Here is a 25,319-nt window from a genome sequence, read left to right as displayed (position 1 = left end):
TGCTAGAGTGGCTCTGGTCGTGGCAGAGCGACGCCCCGGAGGGGCAGAGCATCGCCCCCTGGTGGGCAGAGCATCGCCCCTGGTGGGCGTGCCGGGTGGAACCCGGTTGGGCGCATGCGGGAGTCTGTCTGACTGTCTCTCTCCATTTCCAGCTTCAGAAAAAAAAAAAAAGAAAAAAAAAAAAAGAAAAAATATGAGCAGATGACAAGATACAAGAAACCATAAAGATTCCACCAAAAAACTACTAGAACTGATAAATGAATTCAGTAAAGTAGCAGGGTACAAAATAAATATTCAGAAATCAGTTGCATTTTTATGCACCAATAATGAACTATCAGAAAGGGAAACTGAAAAAACAATCCCATTCACAATTGTTTCAAAAATATAATAAAATACCTAGGAATAAATTGAACCAAGGATGTAACAGACCTGTACTTGGTATATTATAAGGCACTGAATACAGAAATTGAAGAAGATACAAATAAGTGGAAACATGTACTATGTTCATGAGTAGGAAGAATTAACATCATTAAAATGTCCAGACTACCCGAAGCAATCTATAGAATCAATGTAATTCCTATCAAGATACCAATGGCATATTTCACAGAACTAGAGCAAACATTCCAGAAATTTATTCAGCACTACAAAAGACCCTGAAGAGCCAGAGAAATCTTGAGCAAAGTTGGAGAAATAATGCTCTGATATCAAACTATACTACTAGGCCACAGTAATCAAAACAGCCTGGTACTGGCATAAGAACAGACATATAGATCAATGGAACAGAATAGAGAGCCCAGAAATAAACCCACGCCTTTATAGTCAATAAACTTGACAAAGGATGGAAGAACACACAGTGGAGTAAAGATAGTCTATTCAATTAATGGTGTTGGGAAAATTGAACAGATATGTGCAAAAAAAAATGAAATTAGACCACCTTCTTACACCATATACAAGAATAAACTCAAAATGGAATAAAGATTTAAATGTTAGACTAGAAATCATAAAAATCCTAGAAGAAAACATAGGCAGTAAAATTTCAGACATTCTTGGAGCAATATTCTTTCTGATATATCTCTTCAGGCAAAGGAAACAAAAAATAAATAAACAAATGGGACTACATCAAACTAAAGTTTTTGCACAGCAAAGGAAACCATCAACAAAATGAAAAGAAAAAAAATAAAAAGAAAAAAAACACAACCCACTGATTGGGAGAACATATTTGCCAATTATACATCTGACAAGGGGTTAATATCTAAAATTTATAAAGAACTTATAAAACTCAACATCAGCAAAACAATCCAAATAAAAAATGGGCAGAGGAATTGAACACAGTTCTCCAAAGAGGACACACAGATGTCCAATAGACATGAAAAAATGCTCAATGTCCTTAGTCATCAGAGAAAAGAAAGTTGAAACCACAATGAGATATCTCCTCACACCTGTCAGAAAGGCTATCATCAATAAATCAACAAACAAGTATTGGTGAGGATGTGGAGAAAAGGGAACCCTCCTGCACTGCTGGTGGGAATGTAGACTGGTACAGCCACTGTGGAAAGTAGTATGGAGTTCAATTAAAAATTAAAAATGGAACTGCCTTATGATCTAGTGATTTCACTTCTGGGAATTTATCTGAAGAAACCCAATACAGTATTTTGAAAGAATATATACACCCCTGTGTTCCCTGTAGTGTTGTTTATAACAGCCAAGATTTAGAAGCATCCCAAGTGCCCATCAGTAGATGAGTGGATAAGAAAGCTGTGGTACCTTTACTACGCAGCCATAAAAAATAAGGAAATCTTACCTTTTTTGAGTCAGAGAAAGACAAGTACCATATGATTTCACTCCTATGTGGAATCTAAAGAACAAAATAAACTAACAAAATAGAAATAATTCATGGATACAGAGAACAGACTGACATCTGTCATAAGGGAGGAGTATTGGGGAACAGGGTGAAAAAGGTGAAAAGATTAAGCAAAAAAAAAAAACCCCAACAAAAACTCATAGACACAGATAACAGTACGGGCATTACCAGAAGGAAAGAGGGTGGGGAGCTGGAGGAGGGTAGAGGGGGATAAATGGTGATGGAAGGAGACTTGACTTGGGGTGGTGAACACACAATACAATGTACAGATATGATGCATTATAAAATTGTACACCTGAAACCTATATAATTTTATTAACCATTGTCACCCCCAATAAATTTAATAAAAAATAAAGAAAAAGAAAATAGACAAGAAAGAAAATTATGATGCCAAGTTCACCAAACATCTCCCAGTGCAGGACATTACAATTTACAAGGCTAGAGCTTCAAACACAGACCAGAGGAGCCCCCCTGGCCTCTTGTCTCCTGTGTCCAGCGCCAGCTTCCCAGGCAAGTGGCCCGAGCAGGACTGTGACGGTTCAATGTTGTCCTGTTTCAATGCTGTGTCTCAATTCTCTGCGAGCGAGGGGCCTCTTTGCCGTGTTCATCTGGCACTGAATTTGCTGACTCTGTAGCCAGTCCTGCATGTGGCTCAGAGTCCAGGACTAAGTTCAAGGCCCTAACAGAAGACCTATTAGTTGAGGTCTCGTTGTATTTCCCTTCTCCTCCCTGTCAGGGATTCTTCACCTGGGGGCTCTTGCAATTGTGCACAGAATTTTCTGTGCATGTGCATTCTTCTGGAGAGTTCTTTGCTTTGATTGGGTCCTCAGGAGTTCTGTAACCTGGAAAGTCAAAGGACCGTCACTTTGTATGAACTTCCACCTCGCTCCTTTGCACAACTCAGCATAAATTTGTATGACATTCTAAGTCACCTCTAAATTTTGTTGGCAGGAGGTAGCATGTTAACAACAACATGCTGTGTTCATCCTGTGGGCTGGACTGAGCTCTTGCATCGTCTCCTAGCCTCAGGCCCCCCCATTGGGGGGAGGCCATGGCGCCCAGCCAGGGGCTGACTCCCCTGTTTGAAATGGCTGCGGGTGGCAAGTTTTCCACTCAGATTCTCTGCTGAGGCAGAAACGTAGGTGCTTAAAGGCAAAATCCTTGCTTAGCTCTGGGTCGAGAAGGAGACATTTTATTTAGCCAGGCAGCCCCTCTAAAGGGAAAGTCATTGCATACAGTGTGACTTTAAGAGTTTCTTGTCTTTAATGGAACCCCCTCGATAATAATACACATGGAAAGAAAAGTAGAATCAAAGCATGTTGAAAACTGGATGGGTTCCTAGAGACAGAGGGAAACTAACTGTTCACGCAGAGCGCTTAGCATATGTTAAAGCATTTTAGGGACAACTTGCCAAAATTTATTTAGTCTTGTGATGGTAACAGTTCAAATGGACCCTTTGAGACCTTTCGTCTTCAAATGTGCTAGCTTGATTAACACAGTCCCAGAGGAGAAGAGGCTGAGTCTGAGCTCTAGCACCATGCCTGGGATGCTACAGTTAGCAAAGGGCTTGCCTGTGCCTAATCTCTTACACTCTCTGTAGGGTAGGTGACATCACCCCTATTGTTAAGGCAAAGGAATCAAAACTCAGAGAAGTTGCCTAATGAGCCCAAGGCTTTAGAAGAGGGGATGGTGGTGTCTGACCCTCACCGAGTTCACTCTCAGCTTCTTTCAGCCTTAGGAGACGCTACAGCAGCGACACAGGCTTCTGCAAACACCAAATGGGTTTCCGCAAAGTCCCAGACTTTGCAATTGAGTGTTGAGCTGCTCCAACCACTCTGCTGGGAACACTGGCACCCAACAGAGCATTCTTAACTCTGTGACCTTAGGCAGCCCTGGGCTCTCCTTTTATTATTATTATTATTATTATTATTATTATTATTATTATGTGAGAGGCAGGGAGGCATAGACAGACTCACACATGTGCCTCAACCGGGATCCACCAGCAAGTCCGCTACTGGGTGATGCTCCACCCATCTAGGGCTGCTGCTCTGTTGCTAGGCAACTGAGCTATTTCAGCACCTGAGGTGAGGCCATGGAGCCATCCTCAGTGCCCAGGTTCCAACTTGCTCCAACTGAGCCATGGCTGCAAGAAGGGAAGAGAGAGAGCCTGACCAGGTGATGGCACAGTGAATAGAGCATCGGACTGGGATGCGGAAGGACCCAAGTTCGAGACCCCAAGGTTGCCAGCTTGAGCGCGGGCTCATCTGGCTTGAGCCAAAAAAAAAAGCTCACCAGCTTGGACCCAAGGTCTCTGGCTCGAGCAAGGGGTTACTCAGTCTGCTGAAGGCCCATGGTCAAGGCACATATGAGAGAGCAATCAATGAACAACTAAAGAGTCCCAACAGAAAACTAATGATTGATGCTTCTCATCTCTCTCCATTCCTGTCTGTCTGTCCCTATCTATCCCTCTCTCTGACTCTCTCTCTGTCCCTGTAAAAAATAATAATAAAAAAATAATAAAAAAATAAAAAAAAGAAGGGAAGAGAGAGAGAGAGAGATGAGGAGGGGGGTGGAGAAGCAGATGGGCGTTTCTCCTGTGTGCCCTGGCTGGGAACTAAACCGGGACTTCCACACACTGGGCCAATGCTCTGCTGGTGAGCCAACCAGCCAGAGCCCCTGACTCTTCATGCTTCAGTTTCTTCAAGCTTGTGATGGATGTATTAATACTATCCACCTCACAAAATTTCCATGAGAACTAAATGAGTTGTTATTTTTAAAAACTTTTTTTTAAAAAAAGTCCTAGCTCTGCCTGGTCTGAGGTGGTGCGGTGATACAGCATTGATCTAGAACACTGAGGTCACCAGTTTGAAGCACTAGGCTTGCTCGGTCAAGGCATATACAAAGCAAGCAGTGAACAACTAAAGTGAAGCAACTATGAGTTGATATTTCTTGCTCCCCACCCCCTCTCCTATTTTAAAATCTTTTTAAAAATACTAAAAATAAAAATGTCCTTACTCACAGTAAGAACCATGGTGTTCATTGTTATTAACAGTAGTAATACCCTTATAAGTATCCTTACACCTCACCAATGTTGGAGATTATTTTTAACTGGCTTCAACATTTTAGGGACAAAAACAATTAATAAACTAAAAAGAAGACTCTTGGTGTTGTTGCTGTTTCCTTCTTTTTCAAGTAAGAGGAGGGGAAATAGACTTCCACATGCTCCCCAACTGTGATCCACCTGGCAACGCCCCTCTGGGGCCCATGTTCTGCCCATCTGGGCCTATTCTTGCAACCGAGCTACTTTTAGCACCTGAGGCAGAGGCTCCACGAAGCCATCCTCAGAGCCTGGGGCCAATGCGCTTGAACCAATCGAGCCCTGGCTGTGGGAAGAGAAAAGAGAGATAGAGAGAGTGAGAGAGAGAGAGAGAGAGAGAGAAGGGAGAGGGGAGGAGAAGCAGATGGTCACTTCTACTGTGTGTCCTGACTGGGAATCAAACCGGAACATCACATGCCAGCTGACACTATACCACTGAACCAATCCATCAGGGCCTGGGTGTTGTTTTGATTCTTGCCCTTGAATACCTAGAGAGGGAGACCTTCTTCTTTATTTGCCTTTTATGTTTATTTTGTGAGCTGCCTCACTGTGTTCACACATCTTTGACACAGAGCTCAGAAGGCCTTCAGGCTGACACGTCCCATCGAATGGTGTCATTGAAAGTTAACAGGCTGTGCACTCGCCCCCCCCAACTGTACACTGCACAGTGGCACTATGATGTCATGAGCACAAAGGTCCCTTACAAATGAATTTCATTGTTCAATTAGAACAAAGTTTGGGAGGACAGAGATTTTTTTTTTGATAATTTAGAGGGCTAACAGCTTCATGGTTCATGGGAGAAGATGAATATGGCCTACGCATTTTTAATAGAGCCATTAAAACAAGAGGGACTGTTCGTCCCTTCAAGGTGACTTGTATTCACTCACAATCTGCTGTGCCGTCTCTATCCAGCTTGCGGGCAGCCCACACAAGCCAGCTACCCAGCAGGACATTTATTTGGAGAAAATGAAGGGGGAGGGATTGTTCTACAACTTCACCAAATCACACCTCTCTCTTCTTCCTCTTCCTCAGGTCAATCAGGATTTGACCTGCACCCCCTGCCAGATAGATTTTTAACTGACACCCCAGGAACTGTTTCCAAATGACAGGGTCTGTTTTTGGAAATGCCACCACCTCCCTAAGACCCTGTTTGCAAGATGCCCAAGAAACAGGCAAACTCAGCACCGTCCCCACGTCTGAGCTACGCTCAGGGAAATCCCAGCACAGTCCGTGATGGGGGTGTTAGGAGAGGAACGACTTTGGACAGAGGGTTTGAAACTTCTCTTTTTGAGAGTTTCCTATTTTCTCTCACTGACCAGACATTTTTTGGATGGCCTTCATAATAGTGCATACTTCATCAGCAAAACAGAAAGAGGAAAAGGATGACCAGGATACTATGCCCAAAGAATGTCACCAAAAAATATGATCCTGCCCAATCTACACTGAGAGAGTCACCTGGAATTTTTCAGAGACTAAATACAGGATAAGATCCAAGACTTCCCAATCACCGTTCCCATTACCCACAAAGACTCCCCAGGCTGCACTCTGCCACCCACACACAAACACTCTTGATTTTAGCATAACAGGAACATTTAGGGAACTACTGGGTGAATAAAAGCTTTGGGGAGAAGGAAAGTCTGAAATGACTTTTAACCAGAGTAAGTGTGAGCTGACCTCACTACTTGTGAGATAACCTTCAGAGGGGAGGCAGAGTCCAAGAGGAGAGGGGAGGACAGCATTCGAGGCCGCCACAGGGTGCGGTGTTGGCTCGAGGCCGGGCTCCCCTTATATAAAGTTGTTATCCGGATTACAAGGAGAGGCCTGAGACATGTCAAGCGCTCAGCAATCAGAAGGCCTGAGTCTAATCTGTCCTGAAAGTGCAGTCATGCCTCCATCTTTTCACTTCCCGCAGCTCACTGCTACTGTGCTGTCCCCAAACGACCCTAAGTTCATTCATCCATAAAGCACGCCACTAAGGAAGCAGCTGGAGGAGCCCAGCTCCTGTACCTGCTCCTCTGGGGCAGCTGAGGGTCGGGGGAAGGGGCGCTGGTCTGGGTTCATAGGCCCCCCGCAGGCAGCTGCTCAAGGACACAGGACAGGACCCATCCAGGCTTGGACTCTGTTCTTCCCCAGCTCCATTTTCAGAGTTGATTACAGCCTCCAAGTTTTTACCTGTCAAGCTGTTAGAGGAGGTCAAGTCAAATGACTCTGTGCGGCCAGGGGCTGGGAAACAGATACTTCCAAGCTTTGCTGCTGGGAAAGCAAATTGGTACAATCCCTGTGGTGGGCACCAGGGCCTTGGGCGGAGCCCTCCCTCCGGCAGGATTTTACCCTGTGGATGTGTCACAGACACACATAACCAGGATGGTCACTGCGGCACAGCTGGAACAGAAGGTGGGAAACAACCCACACAGCATCACTAAGTGACTGGTGGACTAGAGGACGTCACATGTGTATGGAGGAAATCCACGCTGTCCTTAGAGACAAGAACCAGCACGGAGGATACATTATTATTAGTGCCATGATAATAGAGAGGGAAAGTGCACAGCACAGAGCACAATATGCAACTGTTGCCCCAGGTGTAATTAGGTAAATACATGCTATGTGCACAAAAGCACTTTGGAAGCATCCACAAGAAACTGCAGGTAACTGCAGCCCCGTCTAGGGAGGATAATCAATGGCTGGAAAAGGGCGTGGGGGGAGAGACTCTTTGCATTATATCCCCTTTTATACCTTTAAAATGTGAACCATATTCAAGTATTAACTTAAAATTTCTTTCTAATGATTTGAGAGAGGGAGAGAGAGAGAATCAACTCCTTGTTCCACTTAGCTGTTCCATTTAGTTGTACACTCGATTGCTTCTCTGATGTACCCTGACCAGGGAACTGAACCCATGACCTTGACCTGTCAGGACGATGCTTTATCCACTAAGCCACCCAGCCAGGGTTCAAGTATTCATTTTTTTAACTGAAAAATAAAAATAGCTAAAAGAGCCATTATGACTATTACCAGGAACTCTTCACATTCTCGAGGTCAGAAGTCCAACATTAGCCTCCCTAAGCTGAAGTCAAGTGTCGACAGGACCAGTTCCTTCTAGAATCTCGAGGGTATAGTCAAGTTCCTTGCTTTTTTCTGCTTCCAGAGGCCACCTGCCTTCCTTGGCTCATGGCCACAGCACTCTGACCTCTGTTGTTGTGGTCACCTTTCTTCTCTGACTCTGACCCTCCTGGCTCCCTCTAATAAAGGCCCTGTGGTTACGCTGGCTCCACCTCGATAATCCAAGAGAATTATCAGATTTAGGGGATGAAGACATGGGAATTTGGGGGCCATTACTCAGCCTGCCTTAGGGAGTCTGGAAGAAATCACCGCTATTCTCTCTTCCTTTCTTTCCCCCACCCTCTAATACACAGACGCAAACAATCTGGTGAGCACCCGATGTTCCCCAGATGGAGGGATCGAGTCAAAGGAATAAAAGTCTTGACAGTCCAAGGAGTGCAGGCTGGGAAACCTGGATGCAGACATCATAGAGCGATGATAGCAATATTAGTAACAGCGCAAGAGGCACTGGGCCGGGAGTCTGCGTGCCCGGAGCCCAGTCCCTGCTCTGCCACTCACCAGCTGTGCAAAGGTGGGACGTCACTTACCTGCTCATGGCTTCAGTCACCACTTCATCCAAAAATCACAGCTCCCACCCCAGATTTAATGGGCCCAGAGTGGAATTCCAGCCTTGGATGATTGAATGTGAAGCCAGGGTTGCAACCATGGTTGGTTAGACAGGATCTAGTCACAGCAGAGAAGACCCCGGACCTGTGTCTAGCAGCTGAGTTCAGGACATGGAGGGGGAACACCTGGGACTATGAGATGAGAGCCGCCGGGGAAGGTGGGGGAAGGAAGCAGGCCACTGCCTGGAGGCAGCCAACATTGGCTCCCAGGGGCTGACAGGAGCTACCTGCTGAGGCCCCACGGGGAGCTCCTGGCAGTTCTGATGTTGTTCCTCAAGTCAGGAACAGCCAGAGCCTAATGTGATTTGAAAACCTCTAAAAAAAATATTGCAAATCAGGGTTACAGCCAGGGCCATGAGCAGCCTGCCACCAGGCTGGCCCCACTGTCCCTCCCATCCTGCCTGAGGGACATCTTCCCCTGGCACTCACTGTCTGAGCTGAATCACTTTCCACCCAAACTTGCAGAGGCAGCATTACATTACCGGACAACATTTAGGAGCGGTGCCTGGCTCTGGCCTGGCCATTAACGCTTCCTCCACTGGCTGTTCCCAAAAGAGAAAGAGAAAGTCGATGGCTTCCCAGCAAGGCCAATTTTCTAGGCAATGGGACCCTGATGGGCCAGGAGGCAAGGGGAGAGGTGGGACAGGGGTGTGAGGTGGGTGGTGGGTCAGGCCATGTGCTAATGTCTCCTAGGGAAAGGTCCAGGGCTTAAGCCAGGGTAGGGCAGGATATGTCACCCTCAGTGAGACTGTGTGGCAGCTGGTGGCCATCTCAGGGGAGCTCTAGAGGGAAAGCAGAAGCAGGGTGCATTCTGGTATCTTGTCTTTGCTGGAATATAAGTAAACCGCTGTCCCAGTACTTATGCCCTTTGTCCTACAGGGTTTCCACCATCAGTCACCTGCCTCTCTGTCCTGTGATGATTGTGTTTCCTGATTAGAGTGACCTAAATATTTGAACCCAAAATTGAGAGACACAATTTAGTGTAAGTGGTTTGGATGACAGGTTTCTCCGTGATTTGTAACCTCACATGAACCAACGGAGAACAAGATAGCATAATGAAATTTAGACCATAACGAGGAATATAAGATCCTAAGATGAAGTTCCGAGATTTTGGATTCTTGATTGACTAAAGATGTCTGAAATTCCTCACCTATCTGAAAACAATGAAAACACTGGCTGAAAATGGTCAGAACCAAATTTTTCAGAAATGCAGAAATTAACTAAAGGCTTATAACACTACAGACTGCACTTATTAAAAAAAAAGAAAAGAAAAAGCTGATTCTTTGTAAGAACAAAGCTTTGTGCATTTTAACTGGCTCTAGTTCTATGCCCCCTACTCTCAGATACGCAGGCTCTTGAAAACCCACAGCCGGTAACTGTAGTAAGACCCAGCAGCCTGGCAGCCACTGTAGGGGGCATAACAGGGTCAGCATTACTTCAAAGCCCCGTATCCAGAACAATCAGTATTTGAACCGCCTAGGACTCCCTGACAGACCCCACTAACCAGACTGTCTGTATGTGACAGGACACAGAGCTCTCCAAGTATTATACAAACAGCCTTTTCCTCCAGGGACGTTTGTCAAAAACAACCAGAAACTGTTGCTTCACATCATGGCTGCCTGAGATGGTAGATAGCAGTTGGGACAAACAGTACACCCACCAAAAAGCTTAAAAGGAAAATTTGGAGAACAAGTTATTTACAGAGACCTTTGGGAAGCTCTGAGATATTTCCGGAATTCTAGAAAGCCACACACACGCACAGAGCCGCGTCACAACCAGGAGAGGCCAGAGGAGACCTCGTACTTTCAGCGCTGACTGACACTGAGGGTCTGAGCAAGCCAGACGGAGGACTAAGGCAACGTGGTACACTATTGTCTGAGTGTGGAAGGTGTGTGCTCACGACTGGGGGCTTCTCGGGTTCTAGGCATTTAAGGAACCTCCGCCCAGCCATTAGCACACCATAAAGCAAAATGAGCCCTGGCCGGTTGGCTCAGCGGTAGAGCGTCGGCCTAGCGTGCGGAGGACCCGGGTTCGATTCCCGGCCAGGGCACACAGGAGAAGCGCCCATTTGCTTCTCCACCCCTCCGCCGCGCTTTCCTCTCTGTCTCTCTCTTCCCCTCCCGCAGCTAAGGCTCCATTGGAGCAAAGATGGCCCGGGCGCTGGGGATGGCTCTGTGGCCTCTGCCTCAGGCGCTAGAGTGGCTCTGGTCGCAACATGGCGACGCCCCAGAGGGGCAGAGCATCGCCCCCTGGTGGGCAGAGCGTCGCCCCATGGTGGGCGTGCCGGGTGGATCCCGGTCGGGCGCATGCGGGAGTCTGTCTGACTGTCTCTCCCCGTTTCCAGCTTCAGAAAAATGAAAAAAAAAAAAAAAAAAAAAAAAAAAGCAAAATGAGTAGGCTTCATAACCACCCATGACAAAGGATATAGACTTCGCCGATTAATTTTAAGGGTTTTTTTGTTTGTTTGTTTGTTTTGTATTTTTCTGAAGTTGGAAACAGGGAGGCAGTCAGACAGACTCCCGCATGTGCCCGACCGGGATCCACCCGGCACGCCCACCAGGGGGCGATGCTCTGCCCATCCGGGGTGTCGCTCTGTCGCAACCAGAGCCATTCTAGCGCCTGAGGCAGAGGCCACAGAGCCATCCTCAGCACCCGGGCCATCTTTGCTCCAATGGAGCCTTGCTGCGGGAGGGGAAGAGAGAGACAGAGTGGAAGGAGAGGGGGAGGGGTGGAGAAGCAGATGGGCGCTTCTCCTGTGTGCCCTGGCCGGGAATCGATCCCATGGCTATTTTGTCACTTGGTGACTTTTTAAAATTAATTGGCGGCCCTGGCCGGTTGGCTCAGTGGTAGAGCGTCGGCCTGGCGTGCAGGAGTCCCGGGTTCGATTCCCGGCCAGGGCACACAGGAGAAGCGCCCATCTGCTTCTCCACCCCTCCCCCTCTCCTTCCTCTCTGTCTCTCTCTTCCCCTCCCGCAGCGAGGTTCCATTGGAGCAAAGAGGGCCTGGGTGCTGGGGATGGCTCCTTGACCTCTGCCCCAGGCGCTGGAGTGGTTCTGGTCACGACAGAGTAACGCCCTGGAGGGGCAGAGCATCGCCCCCTGGTGGGCAGAGTGTCGCCCCCTGGTGGGTGTGCCAGGTGGATCCTGGTCGGGCGCATGCGGGAGTCTGTCTGACTGTCTCTCCCCGTTTCTAGCTTCAGAAAAATACAAAAAAAAAACAATAGCCACAAACCCTGAAGAGGAACAAAAATCTGATTCCCAGAGTTTCTGCATTATATTATTTAAAAGGTCCAGTTTGACCTATGACCTAGCAATTCAACTCCTAGGTATATAGTTCCCTTTTATCAATGGGGGAGGGGATATGTCCCAAGAACCCTGGTGGGTACCTGAAACCCAGATAATACTGGACCCTAGGCACAGTTTTTTTGGGAGTTTTTTAGGTGAGAGAAGGGGAGAGATACAGAGACAGACTCCTGCATGTGCCCTGACCGGGATCCACCTGGCAACCCCCATCTAGGGCCATTCTTGCAACCGAGCTATTCTTAGCACCTGAGGTGGAGGCTCCCCAGAACCATCCTCATCACCCAGGGCCAATGTGCTCAAACCAATCAAGCCATGGCTGTGGGAGGAGAAGAGAGAGAGACAGAAGGGGGAGGGAGGAGAAGCAGATGGTCACACCTTTCCTGTGTGCCCTACCAGGAATCGAACCCAGGACTTCCATATGCTAGGTGGATGCTCTACCACTGAGCCAACCAGCCTGGGCCAGTGTTTTCTTTTTTATTACATATATGCATAACTTCTCACTTCAGGGAATCACTTTATATCTTCTTTTTGGCATATCTGAATTGTCAGCATCTCTACTCTTATACTTTGGGGCCATTATTAAGTAAAACAAGGGTTACCTGAATGAAAGCACAGTGATACCCTGACAGTTGATCTGATAACTGAGGGCTGCTAAGTAAGTAATGGGTGGGGAGAATCTGTAGCGTGGAGACACTGGACCAAGGGATGGTTCATGTTCCAGGCAAGATGGAGTGAAATGCTGCGAGATTTCATCACCCTACTCAGAACAGCATGCAGTATAAAAATGGTGAATTGTTTATTTCTGGAGTTGTCCATTTAATATTTTTGGACTGTGGCTGACCATGGGTAGCTAAAATCACAAAAAGCAAAACCATTGGATAAGGGGACCACAAGATGGCCAAGGATAATAAAAATGGATGTTTAATCAAAAATATGTAAAAAATATTCCTAGCAGCCTATTCATAATATCCCCCCTCCAAATGGAAACAACTCAAACATCGATCAACAGATGAATGGATAAACAAGATGTGGTATGCAAACACTATGACATACTACATGGCAATGAAAAGCAATGAAGCACTGACACGCTACAACATGGGTGAACCTTGAAACGTGCTAAGTGAGAGATGCCGGACACAAAAGATCAAGTATTACATGATTCCTTGTACACGAAATGTCCAGAATAGGCAAATCCATAGAGATAGAATGTAAATTGGTGGTTGCCTCAGGCTGAGGTGTCTTTTTGACCAAATGTTGAGAATGTTCTGAAATTGATTGTGGTGGTCTCACAACTCCGTGAATGTAGTCAAAACTGTTGAATGATATCCTTGAAATGGGTAAATTGTGTGGTATGTAAAATATATCTCAATAGAGCTGTTACCAAAAGAAATGGTGGCCTTCACATTTTGCCTTTCCTCTTTCTAGGATGGTGGACAGTGACCTGAGATCACAAGGGTTATTAGGAATCTGCAAAGTATCAGTTCATCGGGTCCAGCTTTGACAGACACAGCAAGATCGTTCCTATTTGAAAACACAGTACTGTCCCAAAGAGGCCATTGTCTAAGCTCCCTGAACCTCTGCATCCTCTGCAAATACTAGTCCAGTTTATAAAAGAGCAACACGTTTCTTTAAATAGGCCAGAGTTTAATTGCTTTCCTGCACCAATTCTTTGTTTTCTAAGTAAAGACTTGAGTCAATGAACTCAAGGAGCTTGACTCAGTTCAGAGAGCCACACAGTCTTCTGCTGTGCAAATAACCTATTTAGAGATGAATTGTGTCTCTGAATCTTCTCCAGCAGCTGGTTTTATCCAAGGGTTTTTGCACATCAATTGTTTTGTAATCTTTAGGGTGGGGGTGGGGGAGAGAAACAAAAGAAATAAATTAATTGCATCTTGTAACTTGAGGGTTTGCTATTGTGCTGATGGAAAAAATTGCTACATGCAGTGATACTGTAATCAGAATGACTAACGATGGGGAAGGGATTCCAGGCACACAGGCTTGTTTTACTCTTTGGGACAGAGAATTGAGTATGTAGCAGCCACAGATTTGGTTCTGGTGGGAACCACTTGGGTTTCTTCTCTATAATTGCTTGACCATCGATTCTGTGCTGCTATTTTACTATTTTGGGCACATGTCACCATCTTGCTGGGAGCTGTAATTCAGGTCATCCAATTTTGCAGGGAGGGGACCCAATTAGCATTGGGGCTATTGGCACACACTGGGTGCTGGGATTCACGAAGATCCCTCTGCACACCCCTCCCATGGTGGCCTGTTTTGCCTCTGCCTTGACCCTGGCTGTGGCCAGGGAATCCAAGGAGGGATTCAAACTGGGCCAAGATTTCCAAAATTTAAAAGAGACACAAAGTGAAAGATATTCTACAAAACACCTTACTAGTGCTCCTCAACCCTGTCAAGATCATCGCAAACAAGGAAAGTCTGAAACAGTCTAGAGCAGCCTAAGGAGACTCTGCAGCTAAAGCTGATGCAGCTCCTTGGGTGGGGTCCTGGGACAGAGAGGGACATTGGGCACACACTGAGGACGTCTGAATAGACTGTGGAGCTTAGTTAGCAATGAAGTGTCAGCATGAGTCCATTAGCTGCGATAAACGCACCACAGCAGTGTTTGCGATGTGAAACCTGGGTGTGGGAACTCTGTGATATTCGTGCGACATTTTGGTAAATCTGAAACTCTTTTAAAATTAAAAGTTGATTTAAAAAAAACCCAGATAGCCCTGGCCGGTTGGCTCAGTGGTAGAGTGTCGGCCTGGTGTGCAGGAGTCCCAGGTTCGATTCCCAGCCAGGGCACACAGGAGAAGCATCCATCTGCTTCTCCACCCCTCTCCCTCTCCTTCCTCTCTGTCTCTCCCCCCCCCCCCCAGCCAAGGCTCCATTGGAGCAGAGTTGGCCCGGGCACTGAGGATGGCTCTATGGCCTCTGCCCCAGGCGCTAGAATGGCCCTGGTTGCAACAGAGCAACGTCCTAGATGGGCAGAGCATCACTCCCTGGTGGGCGTGCCGGGTGGATCCTGGTTGGGTGCATGCAGGAGTCTGTCTGACAGCCTCCCCGTTTCCAACTTCAGAAAAATACCAAAAAAATAGAAAAAAATAAAAACAAAAAACCAGAGAGACAGGAATATAGAGCTCAAAGGTAGTAAAACTGTAGAGCTGAGCATGACAGTGTCGCCCTGGAAAGTGACCCACATGCTACTCAGGGCCCGAGAGCAGGTCCTTAGCCGATTCTGTGAATCTCCACTTACTTCGTGTAAAATTACCCGGGGACGAAGTCACAACTTGCCACCCAGGACTCTGTAGTCAGCTTGAGGGTCCTCAGGACAGGTGTGGGGATAGGTCTCAGGGATAAGGTGATAGCTGGGCCGTAGCACAAATTGTTCTCTAAGGCTCACACCTTCCTAACCAGATGTGCAGGAGGGTGGAGTGGAGCGGCCCTACCTGGCCCTTTTCCCACACAGCCAAGAATGCTATTTGCTTTTCCAGAGACACAGTACCCCTGCCCATGGCTAACCAATCACAGCACTTGTTTCCTGGGCCTGAGTGCAGAGCAGTAGATTCTGGTAGTGTCCAACTCAGACCCCCTTCATCCGCAGGGACGCTCGTCCATCTCCCAGCTGCTCTGAGCATTAGCTGCCAGAGGCCCTCGGACGCCCTCGTCTCCAGGAAACTGTTCTCCACAGAACTGTTCAACAACTGATGAACAGCAACCTCCAGTCCAGGGGTCCCCAAACTACGGCCCGCAGGCCACATGCGGCCCCCTGAGGCCATTTATCCGGCCCCCGCTGCACTTCTGGAAGGGGCACCTCTTTCATTGGTGGTCAGTGAGAGGAGCATAGTTCCCATTGAAATACTGGTCAGTTTGTTGATTTAAATTTACTTGTTCTTTATTTTAAATATTGTATTTGTTCCCGTTTTGTTTTTTTACTTTAAAATAAGATATGTGCAGTGTGGCCTAACCTGTGGTAGCGCAGTGGATAAAGCGTCGACCTGGAAATACTGAGGTCGCCGGTTCGAAACCCTGGGCTTGCCTGGTCAGGGCACATATGGGAGTTGATGCTTCCAGCTCCTCCCCCCTTCTCTCTCTCTCTTTCTCTCTCTCTCCTCTCTAAAAATGAATAAATAAAAAAAGAAAAAAATTAAAAAAAAAAAAAAGATATGTGCAGTGTGCATAGGGATTTGTTCATAGTTTTTTTATAGTCTGGCCCTCCAACGGTCTGAGGGATAGTGAACTGGCCCCCTGTGTAAAAAGTTTGGGGACCCCTGCTCCAGTCCCTGGAGTCAGGCTCTGAGCATCTTTACCTAGCCCCTCCCTCCGCCCTGCCTGGCTCTTCCTCTCCCCTAGGCTCTCTGGAAAGGTTCTGCTCAGGAACCCAACCTAAGACTAGCGGTGCCGAACCCTTCTCAACACACTGGTCCATGCACCCACTACCAATGTAGGAGTTGACACCTGAGATGAACCTTATCTGACATCTCCACTGGGAATAACACTTGCAGGTAGAGAAATTAGGGCAGTGCACAAGGAAACATCAACCAAAAAGTGAGTATCCCAGCTGACCTGCTGAGTTAAGCATCACCCCCCACCCAGCCAGCAAGAGCAAAGAAGAATACACGGCCTGAGGTGAGCAGCCTGCACTCCTTTATTGAGACAGGGCTCAGGTGAGACTGTAATTCTTATTTTTTTAATACACAAATGTAACCTTCTAATTACAGGGTCTGGGAAGGGACTTTTTTTAAAAAGCCAAGAATTTTTTCTACCCGAAGGACTCTCTTTTCTGCACCTGCTTTCAAGGTGACCCTGAGAAAGGAATTCCCAGCACAAATATCAAGGATGGTAATTACCAGGGATTGGTTTTCTTGTGGGGAGGGGGGAGGCAGGAGCCAGGGTTAGAGGGAAGGATATTTTCTTTGAACTTGACGTTGAAACCATCCCTGTGTTTTCAGTTCCCAGGAACTATCTTCCAACCCACCCATGAAGTCCAGAGAGCCATGCTGACACTAATAAGGTTTGACAGAAACTACAGTTCCAATCATTTTTGCCCAGAAATGTTGAGAAAAGGCCAAAGGGAGAACAGAATCTCAGAACACAGGCTTTCCCGACCGCTTTGTTATTCCTACGCTCACCCACAGAAGATCCCTAGGGAAGGGCTAGGCCATCAGGTATGTGTGAGAAGCCCCAGGAGAAGAATGAGACCCTTGGTAGAGGCTTTGACAATACTCGGCCACACAGAAGCCACAGGCAAGAAAATAGAAGTTGGGGACTCAGCTGAGCTCCATCTCAGGTGGTTCTTAAGGGAAAACACTGCAGGTTTGGCACAGGAATTACAGGAGGAGAGCATTTTCCAAAGGATAGAATCTTTAGTGGTTTAAAAGAAAATTATTGCACATATGGGTCCTGGCAGTGGCTCAGTGGATAGATGTATGGATGTCCCGGGTTCAATTCTGGGTCAGGGCACACAGGAAAAGTGACTATCTGCTTCTCTACCCTTCCCCCCTTCTCTTCTCTCCCCCTTCCCCTCCCACAGCCAGTGGCTCAATTGGCTAGAGTGTGGTCCCAGGTGCTGAGGATAGCTCACTTAGTCGGAGAGTGTCAGCCTCAGGTGCTAAAAATAGCTCTGTACTCCCAGCTGCCCCCAGACAAGGGTTGCTGGGTGGATCCTGGTCAGGACACATTAGGAGTCTGCCTCACTATCTCTGCTCCTCTTGCCAAAAAAAAAAAAGAATAATTGAGGAAAAAAGAAAAAATACAGTGCATTTGGACAGAAGGGCTCCGGGTTCTTCCTCATCACGGTTCCTGAACCCTATTCTGTCTCTTTCTGGCACTGCAGAAACAAAACAAGGTCTCATGGAAGTAGGATCCCTTAGTGCAAGAACTGAATTTGACTTGGCATCATGTGATAATACTGGCCTACATCAGTGTGGGACGCCCAGAAACATCAGTGTCGTAGTCCTGGGAGGGCCTAGGGACAAGAGAACCAACAATACTAGTTTTGTGACCCAGGGGGGAAAAAAAAATCACAGCCGGCCTCAGTTTCTCCATCTGTAAGATGGGCATAATAGCAGCCCACACTTGTGGCCAGGATTAAATGAGACGTGGGTGTACAATGAAAGCTGTCTCCTTTGCCCTTCGCCCCACACAGCCACACCTCTGCCCGGCATCTGTCCACGCTTTGCACGCGCAAAGGAACTGCCGAAGCATCGATGTCTGAAAGGGTTAAGTGGCAGGTTCGCTACTATTTTTGAGCATTGGTTGTTTCCATTTTTAATTACTCGAGACAACTTGCACAGTGATCACTTCTCAGTGATATTACTGCAGAGTCCCTAACTCCTCCTTCCTGCATTCAGGCCGCGGTTTATTTTCCTGCTTCCTCTACAGTCCCTGAGAACCAGTTTCCTTCAGGGCTCACTTCGGGCAACCTGACAGGTGCTGGTTAAATATTTAGAAATTTCTCTTTAAAGTAAAAGGAAGCCTCGTAACTACTAAAGTATGGTCCTACCCCTCAAAGTCACATTTAAATGTCAAGGTTATGCTTGGCTCTCAGTGGTTTAGAAAGGCTTTAGTGATTTTATATATAAATTTTAAAGTCAATCTAGATAGTGCTGACCTGTTCATAACTTCCATACACAATTTCAAGGTTGTGGACATTAAACACATAACTGACTTTACTTGCAATTTCAGTAAAATCATTTGCTGTGACTAACTAAAGAAAGCAATTAAAATCCAGTGGTTCTGAGGCAGACCGCCTCGCTGACAATCAGGGGGTGCAAGGGCAAACTGCAGAGATGTGGTGACCACTGACTAATGATGCCTGCCACTGTGGACATGGGCCGGGAGGGTGGCACACCCTTTCTGAGGAGGAGGGAACATGGGGTCCTGAGAATTTACAGTCATGTCACATGTCTACTGGACCAGACTAAGCAGAGATGCCAGGGACTGAATGTAGGAGAAGAAACTGGGTTCTCAAGCTCAGATTCTGACGTCCCTCCTCCCTGATGCCCACAAAAGGAGAAGCAAAGGTCAACCCTCAATAATTCAGAGGCATCACAGGTAAAATTTCATTGTAAAGAGCACCATTTTGGAAAAACTGCCTTGCCCTGACCGGGTACTTCAGCTGGTTAGAGCAGTGGTCCCCAACCCCCGGGGCCGCGGACTAATACCGGTCCGTGGGCCATTTAGTACCAGTCTTCAGAGAAAGAATAAATAACTTACATTATTTCCGTTTTATTTACATTTAAGTCTGAACGATGTTTTATTTTTTAAAAATGACCAGATTCCCTCTGTTACATTAGTCTAAGACTCACTCTTGACGCTTGTCTCGGTCACGTGATACATTTATCCGTCCCACCCTAAAGGCCGGTCCATGAAAATATTTTCTGACATTAAACCGGTCCGTGGCCCAAAAAAGGTTGGGGACCACTGGGTTAGAGCCTAGTCTCAATACACTGTGGTTGTGGGTTCAATCCCCAGTCAAGGCACATACAAGACTCAACCAATGAATGCATAAATAAGTGGAACAACAAATTGATGCTTCTCTCTCTTTCTCTCCCCCTTTCTAAAATCAATCAATAAATAAAAACTAAAGAAAAACTGCCTTATCAAGCTGTTTCCATCACACAGGAGGCTCAAAGACATTTTGCTTTGTTGATCTCTTGACAATTAGTTCCTGGCTAGAGAAACCCTTTCCCGCAGCAAGAGACAGTCCGAGTCCGAGTGGTTTTCCACCATGAGCCACAACCCTCTTCAATATGAAGGGTGACAGAGCCTCCAGACTGTCAGTTCCCAAACACATCCAAAAATGGGCATTTTAGAGGGAAAACTGCTGCTCTCCTCATGCATATTTTTTTATCAGTTTCATTATTTTATTATACAAAGTCCAAACACAAACATCCCCCCCCCATTAGGAAGGGTGTTCACATCTTAATGTAGATCTGGCCATTTTCTAAAGTAAGCCAACTGGTTTATATACACTTAAGATACTTCTCTCCTCAAATATTTATCTGCCCCCAACTACAAAAATGGTGCTGCAAAGTATACAAAGATAAACGAGATATTCTTGCTCTTGTTATAGTACAAACACTTAAGATGACTAAAGAACTGTGTGAGTAAGGGGGAAAGTTACCTAATTAAGGAATGGAGTGTCTGTTACCTATAACAAGTAGCTGAATTATTAGGTGTAATTGGCACCTACCCTAAAATGACTGGTTGTAGGGACATGGCACATGAAACAGCAAGACGACATGTGCCAGGCAACTGCTCATACTTGTTTCCAGGAGGCACGTGCTGCCTGTACCCTTCCACAACTAAAGACAAACCACAGAACCCAGCTGTAGGTCCTGCCCACTTTTAGCTATCAAATTCCTCATGCATATTTTTTAATGACTCAAGTCAGTACTCATATATAAAAACATATCATTTTTTCTCCACGGGATTTAATATAGCCATCACCTTGATTGGAAAAATTATAAGACAGAAATCTATTTCTTCACCTGATTCAATTCTACAAATGCTTCCACCTGAAGCTGGTATAACATTGGTATGTTGAACTGTCACTGAAAAATGAAAAAGTGACTCTGGGAGCAAAGGTTGTCCCTCTAAATGTGACTCCTTTTTGGACTTTCTGAGTAGTGACAGCATGCACCCTGTCTGTTGCTAGTCAGTTTATTCAGTAAATGTGAGTGAGAATCGGCAATGTGACTGGCCTTGGGCTGGCCTTATAAACACAAACGTCCCCACTGGTGCCCTCCAGAGTCGCAGGCGGTGGGGCTGTGAGAGACGAACAGACTCTGCGGGGAGGAGGACTTCTACCTGGTCCTGACTGTTCCCGTGTTTCTCTACCTCCCCCTTTAGTGGAACAAAATAGAGAACCTAGAAACAGACCCACACGATAGGATAAACAGACTCTTCTCAAAGGCACGAAAGCAATTCCACGGAAGACCGACTACCTTTTCAGCAGATGCTCCTGGAGCGACCGGACATCCGTGGGCAAAAACGAACAACAAAGGAACAAAATAATGTCAGCATGAACCTGACACCTTCCATGAAATCACTCAGAACAGATCATACAACCTAAATGAAAAACATAATACTTACATTTTCAAGGAAACCTTTGTGATACCTGAAGTTAGGCAAAGGGTTCTTAGATGACACCAAAAAAGATAAAATTGTTAACCTGGACTTCATCAAAGTGAAAAGCTTTGGTTTTGTGACAAACATCAGGAAGATAGAGAAAGGGCAGACAGTATCTGAAAATCACACACATATCGGCAGCAAGCAGACAAACAACTCATTAGAAACAACCCGGAATGCTTGAACAATGTGAATGCACTTCACCCAAATGTAATGCAGGGGACAAGCCCATGAGAGGGGCTCACCTGCTGTCCTCGTGCAAGCGCCTGTGGGGCCCCACTACGCATGGGCAGCACAGCTCAGATTAAAACTCGACAATAACAGCCTGACCAGGTGGTGGCTCTGTGGATGGAGCATTGACCTGGGATGTTGAGGACCCAGGTTCAAAGCCCCAAGGTTGTTGGCTTAAGCACAGGCTCACCAGCTTGAGTGTGGGGTTGCTGGCTTGAGCCCAGCGTTGCTGGTTTGAGCAAGGGGTCACTGGCTCAGCTGGAGCCCCCTGGTCAAGGTACATATGAGAAGCAATCAATGAACAACTAAGGTGCCTCAACTACAAATTGATGCTTCTCATCTCACTCCCTTTCTATCTCTCACCCTCTCTCACTAAAACTAAAACAAACAAACAAAACAACCCAGCCTGCTCTGTGGTGGCGCAGTAAATAAAGTTTCAACCTGGAATGCTGAGGTCACTGGTTCAAAACCCTGGGCTTGCTCAGTCAAAGCACATATGGGAGTTGATGCTTCCTGCTCCTCCCTATCTTCCTTCTCTCTCTCTCTCTCTCTCTCTCTCTCTCTCTCTCTCTCTCTTTCCCCTTTCTAAAATGAATAAAGTAAGAACAAACAAAAAAAAAGGCCCTGGCCGGTTGGCTCAGCAGTGGAGCGTCAGCCTGGCGTGCGGGGGAACGGGGTTCGATTCCTGGCCAGGGCACATAGGAGAGGTGCCCATTTGCTTCTCCACCCCCCTCCTTCCTCTCTGTCTCTCTCTTCCCCTCCCACAGCCGAGGCCCCATTGGAGCAAAGATGGCCCGGGCGCTGGGGATGGCTCCTTAGCCTCTGCCCCAGGTGCTAGAGTGGCTCTGGTCGTGACAGAGCGACGCCCTGGAGGGGCAGAGCATCGCCCCCTGGTGGGCAGAGCATCGGCCCCTGGTGGGCGTGCCGGGTGGATCCCTGTCAGGCGCATGCGGGAGTCTGTCTGACTGTCTCTCCCTGTTTCCAGCTTCAGAAAAAGAAAAAGAAAAAAACAAAAACAAAAAAAAACAACTGACAATAACATGTGCTGGTGAAAAGGCAGAGAAACCAGAAAACCAAGAAATTTCTTACAAAGGTAAACATAAACTTACCATATGACCACACTTCAGCAACCTTAAATGTAAGCATGTATACACTCAAAGATTTGTATGCAAATGCTCATTTGAAGTTTTATTCATATCAAATATTGGAAACAACTAACCCTCATCAGATGAATAGCTAAACAAAGTATGCTATGTCCATTCAGTGGTCACTACCAGGTACAAGAAAGAACAAATTTTTCATTTCTGCAGCAACACGATCATCTCAAAAGCGTATGTTAAGTGAAAAGAAATGGCAACCACAGATCTATGATTCCCTCCAGGTAAAAGTCTAGATAAGGAAAGATCACGGTGACAGAAGAAAGAACAGTAGCTTCTGGGGCCAGAGGGGAGGAGGGGATGAATCACGAGAGGGCTCTAAGGAAATCTTGAGGGTGATGAAAATGTTCTATATCGTAATTGTCATGTTGGTCACATGACTGAATCCATTTGTCAAAACTCAACCAAATTGTACACTAACTGTATTTTCCATTAATTATATTGTATGGGAATTATACGTCAATAAAGCTGATTTTCTGAAATCAACTAAAAGAATCAAGAGTATGTAAAAACTCCTTTCATGAAGCCAAGAAATTGTGGAAAAAACAACAGTGAAAGGACTTGCTTCAGGAGATACCAAAATATACCACCAGGTTATCATAATTTTCAAAATGTAGTGGGTACAGCAACAAATTGGTATAAGCGGCAATTTAAATGAGTGGGGGAAGTGTGAACTACTAAGTGAGGTTGAGACCCACACCCCATTTGGGAAAAGGACCGCCAGCTCTGTGATTCATGACATTCTCAAAAATAAAAATCTTCATTGGTCAACTGCTCTCTGACCTTACTATGCAGGCTCACATCATTGACTTCGCTGCCCTGTTAGGTGTTTGGGAGACAGTTTATCTCATTCCGGTAAGCTCTTCCTGTAAGTGTAAACGAAACCGAGGGTGGTGACTTCTGTCTTCAAGTGAGAGCTGGCATCGCTCAGCACAGTGGGAAAGTCGACACCCAAATTGTCCCTTTCCACCTACACAGACCAAGGAGCAAGCAAGGTCCTGCAACTCTTCTTTGGTGCTGAGGGGTGAAACCCTAAGTAGCAGATGGTTGCAGCTTGCTCTCTGTCCCTCAGGTGTCCGGGGGCAGAGTGGACAGCTAAAATTCTGTCTGTGCAGTTAGGAGTGTTTTGCAGAAGTATCTTCAAAAAGCAGAATATCCAAACATTGACCTGGAAATGCTGAGGTCGCCGGTTCGAAACCCTGGGCTTGCCTGGTCAAGGCGCATGTGGGGGTTGATGCTTCCAGCTCCTCCCCCCATCTCTCTCTCCTCTCTCTGTCTCTCTCTCCCTCTCTCTCCTCTCTAAAATGAATAAATAAAAATAAAAATTTAAAAAAAAAAAAAAAAAAGCAGAATGTCCAGCAACACAAGGGGAGGCTGCAACCGGGTAGAAGGAAGCCAGGGTAGGGTCCCTGGCAGCAGCTACCAAAGACATGGAGGGCCGATGGCTGCTACCGTATCCCCCCTTATCCATGGGGACACGTGTGGACAAGAGCCCCAGTGGATGCCTGAAACCACAGATCGGACCAAACACTACAGATACCACGCTGTGTCCCACACATACAGACTTATTTTGAAGTTTAATGTATAAATTAGGCACGGTAGAAGATTTACATCAATAACTAATAATAAGAGAGAACAAGACATTGTAATAAAAGTTGTGTGAATGGCGCTGGGCCATTGTTAAGCAAAAAAAACCGGGGACTTGAACACAAGCTCTGTGATGCCAAGACCATCACCAATCCGATCACGGAGAAGGGCGAATGACTAACGGGAGGGGAGGGTGACAGTGTGCAGACGCTGGACAAAAGGATGATTCGCAATCCAGGGCAGGATGGTGCGCGACAGCACAAGATTTCATCACACTATAGCTAGTGCTCGACTTACGACCACAATTGGTTCCGACACACCGGTCATAACACAATTTGGTCGTAAGTTGAGTAGGCTATATGTACAGTACTGTGAAATGATGTTATAAAAATCTTTAAGTCATATTTTATTATAATTTTCTTTCATTATTGTTATATATCATAATTTTCCTTGTTCATTTTATGCCATTTGTATCATCTCTACACCATTTTGTTTCTTATTTTTACATTCATCAGGTTTAAGTAAAACACAGCATTACCAATACAACTGGTTTAATATTTGCAAGGACAATTTCCTCTTGGTAGACATCTTGGGAGGGGTTTGATGAAAAATATCCAAGACACAAAACACAAATTGCTGTACTGAGTCTGGGATAACAGTTGAAATGGTGCACGCAGAGATGGTAGTGCTGCCGGAAGCTGGTCCACACTGTCCTAAACCCAGCTGGGCAATGCTTGCACTGCCAGACGAGGAGCAGTCGTGGCTAGCAATTGTGGTCGTAAAGTCGAATGGTCAAAAGTTGCATGGGTCGTAAGTCAATCAACATTTGTACTCAGAACAGCGTGCAATTTTAAATGTATGAATTGTTTATTTCTGGAATTTTCCATTTAATATTTTCAGACCTATGTTGACCTCTAACTGGAACCTAAGAGAATGACGCCGTGGATAAGGGGGTCCACTGCGTTCATTGAGCTGTTGGTGTCTGCAGTGTGAAACCCCTTCCACACCACACCCCACTCCATCATAGCAAGCCATCCTTCAAGGCTTCTGGGGCCTCAATACCTTAGGTGAGTTATGCTGGGGAAACACCATGTGGAGGAGAAACTTTTCTCCCCTATTCCTGGTTTTTCCTTTCCTGAGTCAGGTCACTGCTTAGCCTGAAGCTGGGGCCTCTCCCCCCCCCCCGCCCCCCCTGGACTCCTCTCTCACTTGCCAGAAGTTACAGAG

General features: G+C 46.4%; 1 protein-coding gene across 2 annotated transcripts in view; it reads right to left on the bottom strand.

Moving 5' to 3' along the window:
* The window catches only part of MIS18A (MIS18 kinetochore protein A), an 86,810-nt gene that overhangs the window by 29,683 nt on the left and 31,808 nt on the right, over window positions 1-25,319 (bottom strand). The window contains exon 7 of one of the 2 annotated variants that reach the window (XR_010729242.1): window positions 2,619-2,703. The exons of the other annotated variant lie outside the window; for it this stretch is intronic. The gene's annotated coding sequence lies outside the window, so the exon portion shown is untranslated. Of the gene's footprint in view, window positions 1-2,618; window positions 2,704-25,319 lie in introns of those variants that run through there. 2 annotated transcript variants of the gene reach the window in all.

Source organism: Saccopteryx bilineata, chromosome 2 (assembly GCF_036850765.1).
Source record: "Saccopteryx bilineata isolate mSacBil1 chromosome 2, mSacBil1_pri_phased_curated, whole genome shotgun sequence".
Classification (NCBI taxonomy): Eukaryota; Metazoa; Chordata; class Mammalia; order Chiroptera; family Emballonuridae; genus Saccopteryx; species Saccopteryx bilineata.
This window is presented reverse-complemented; position numbering and strand designations above follow the sequence as displayed.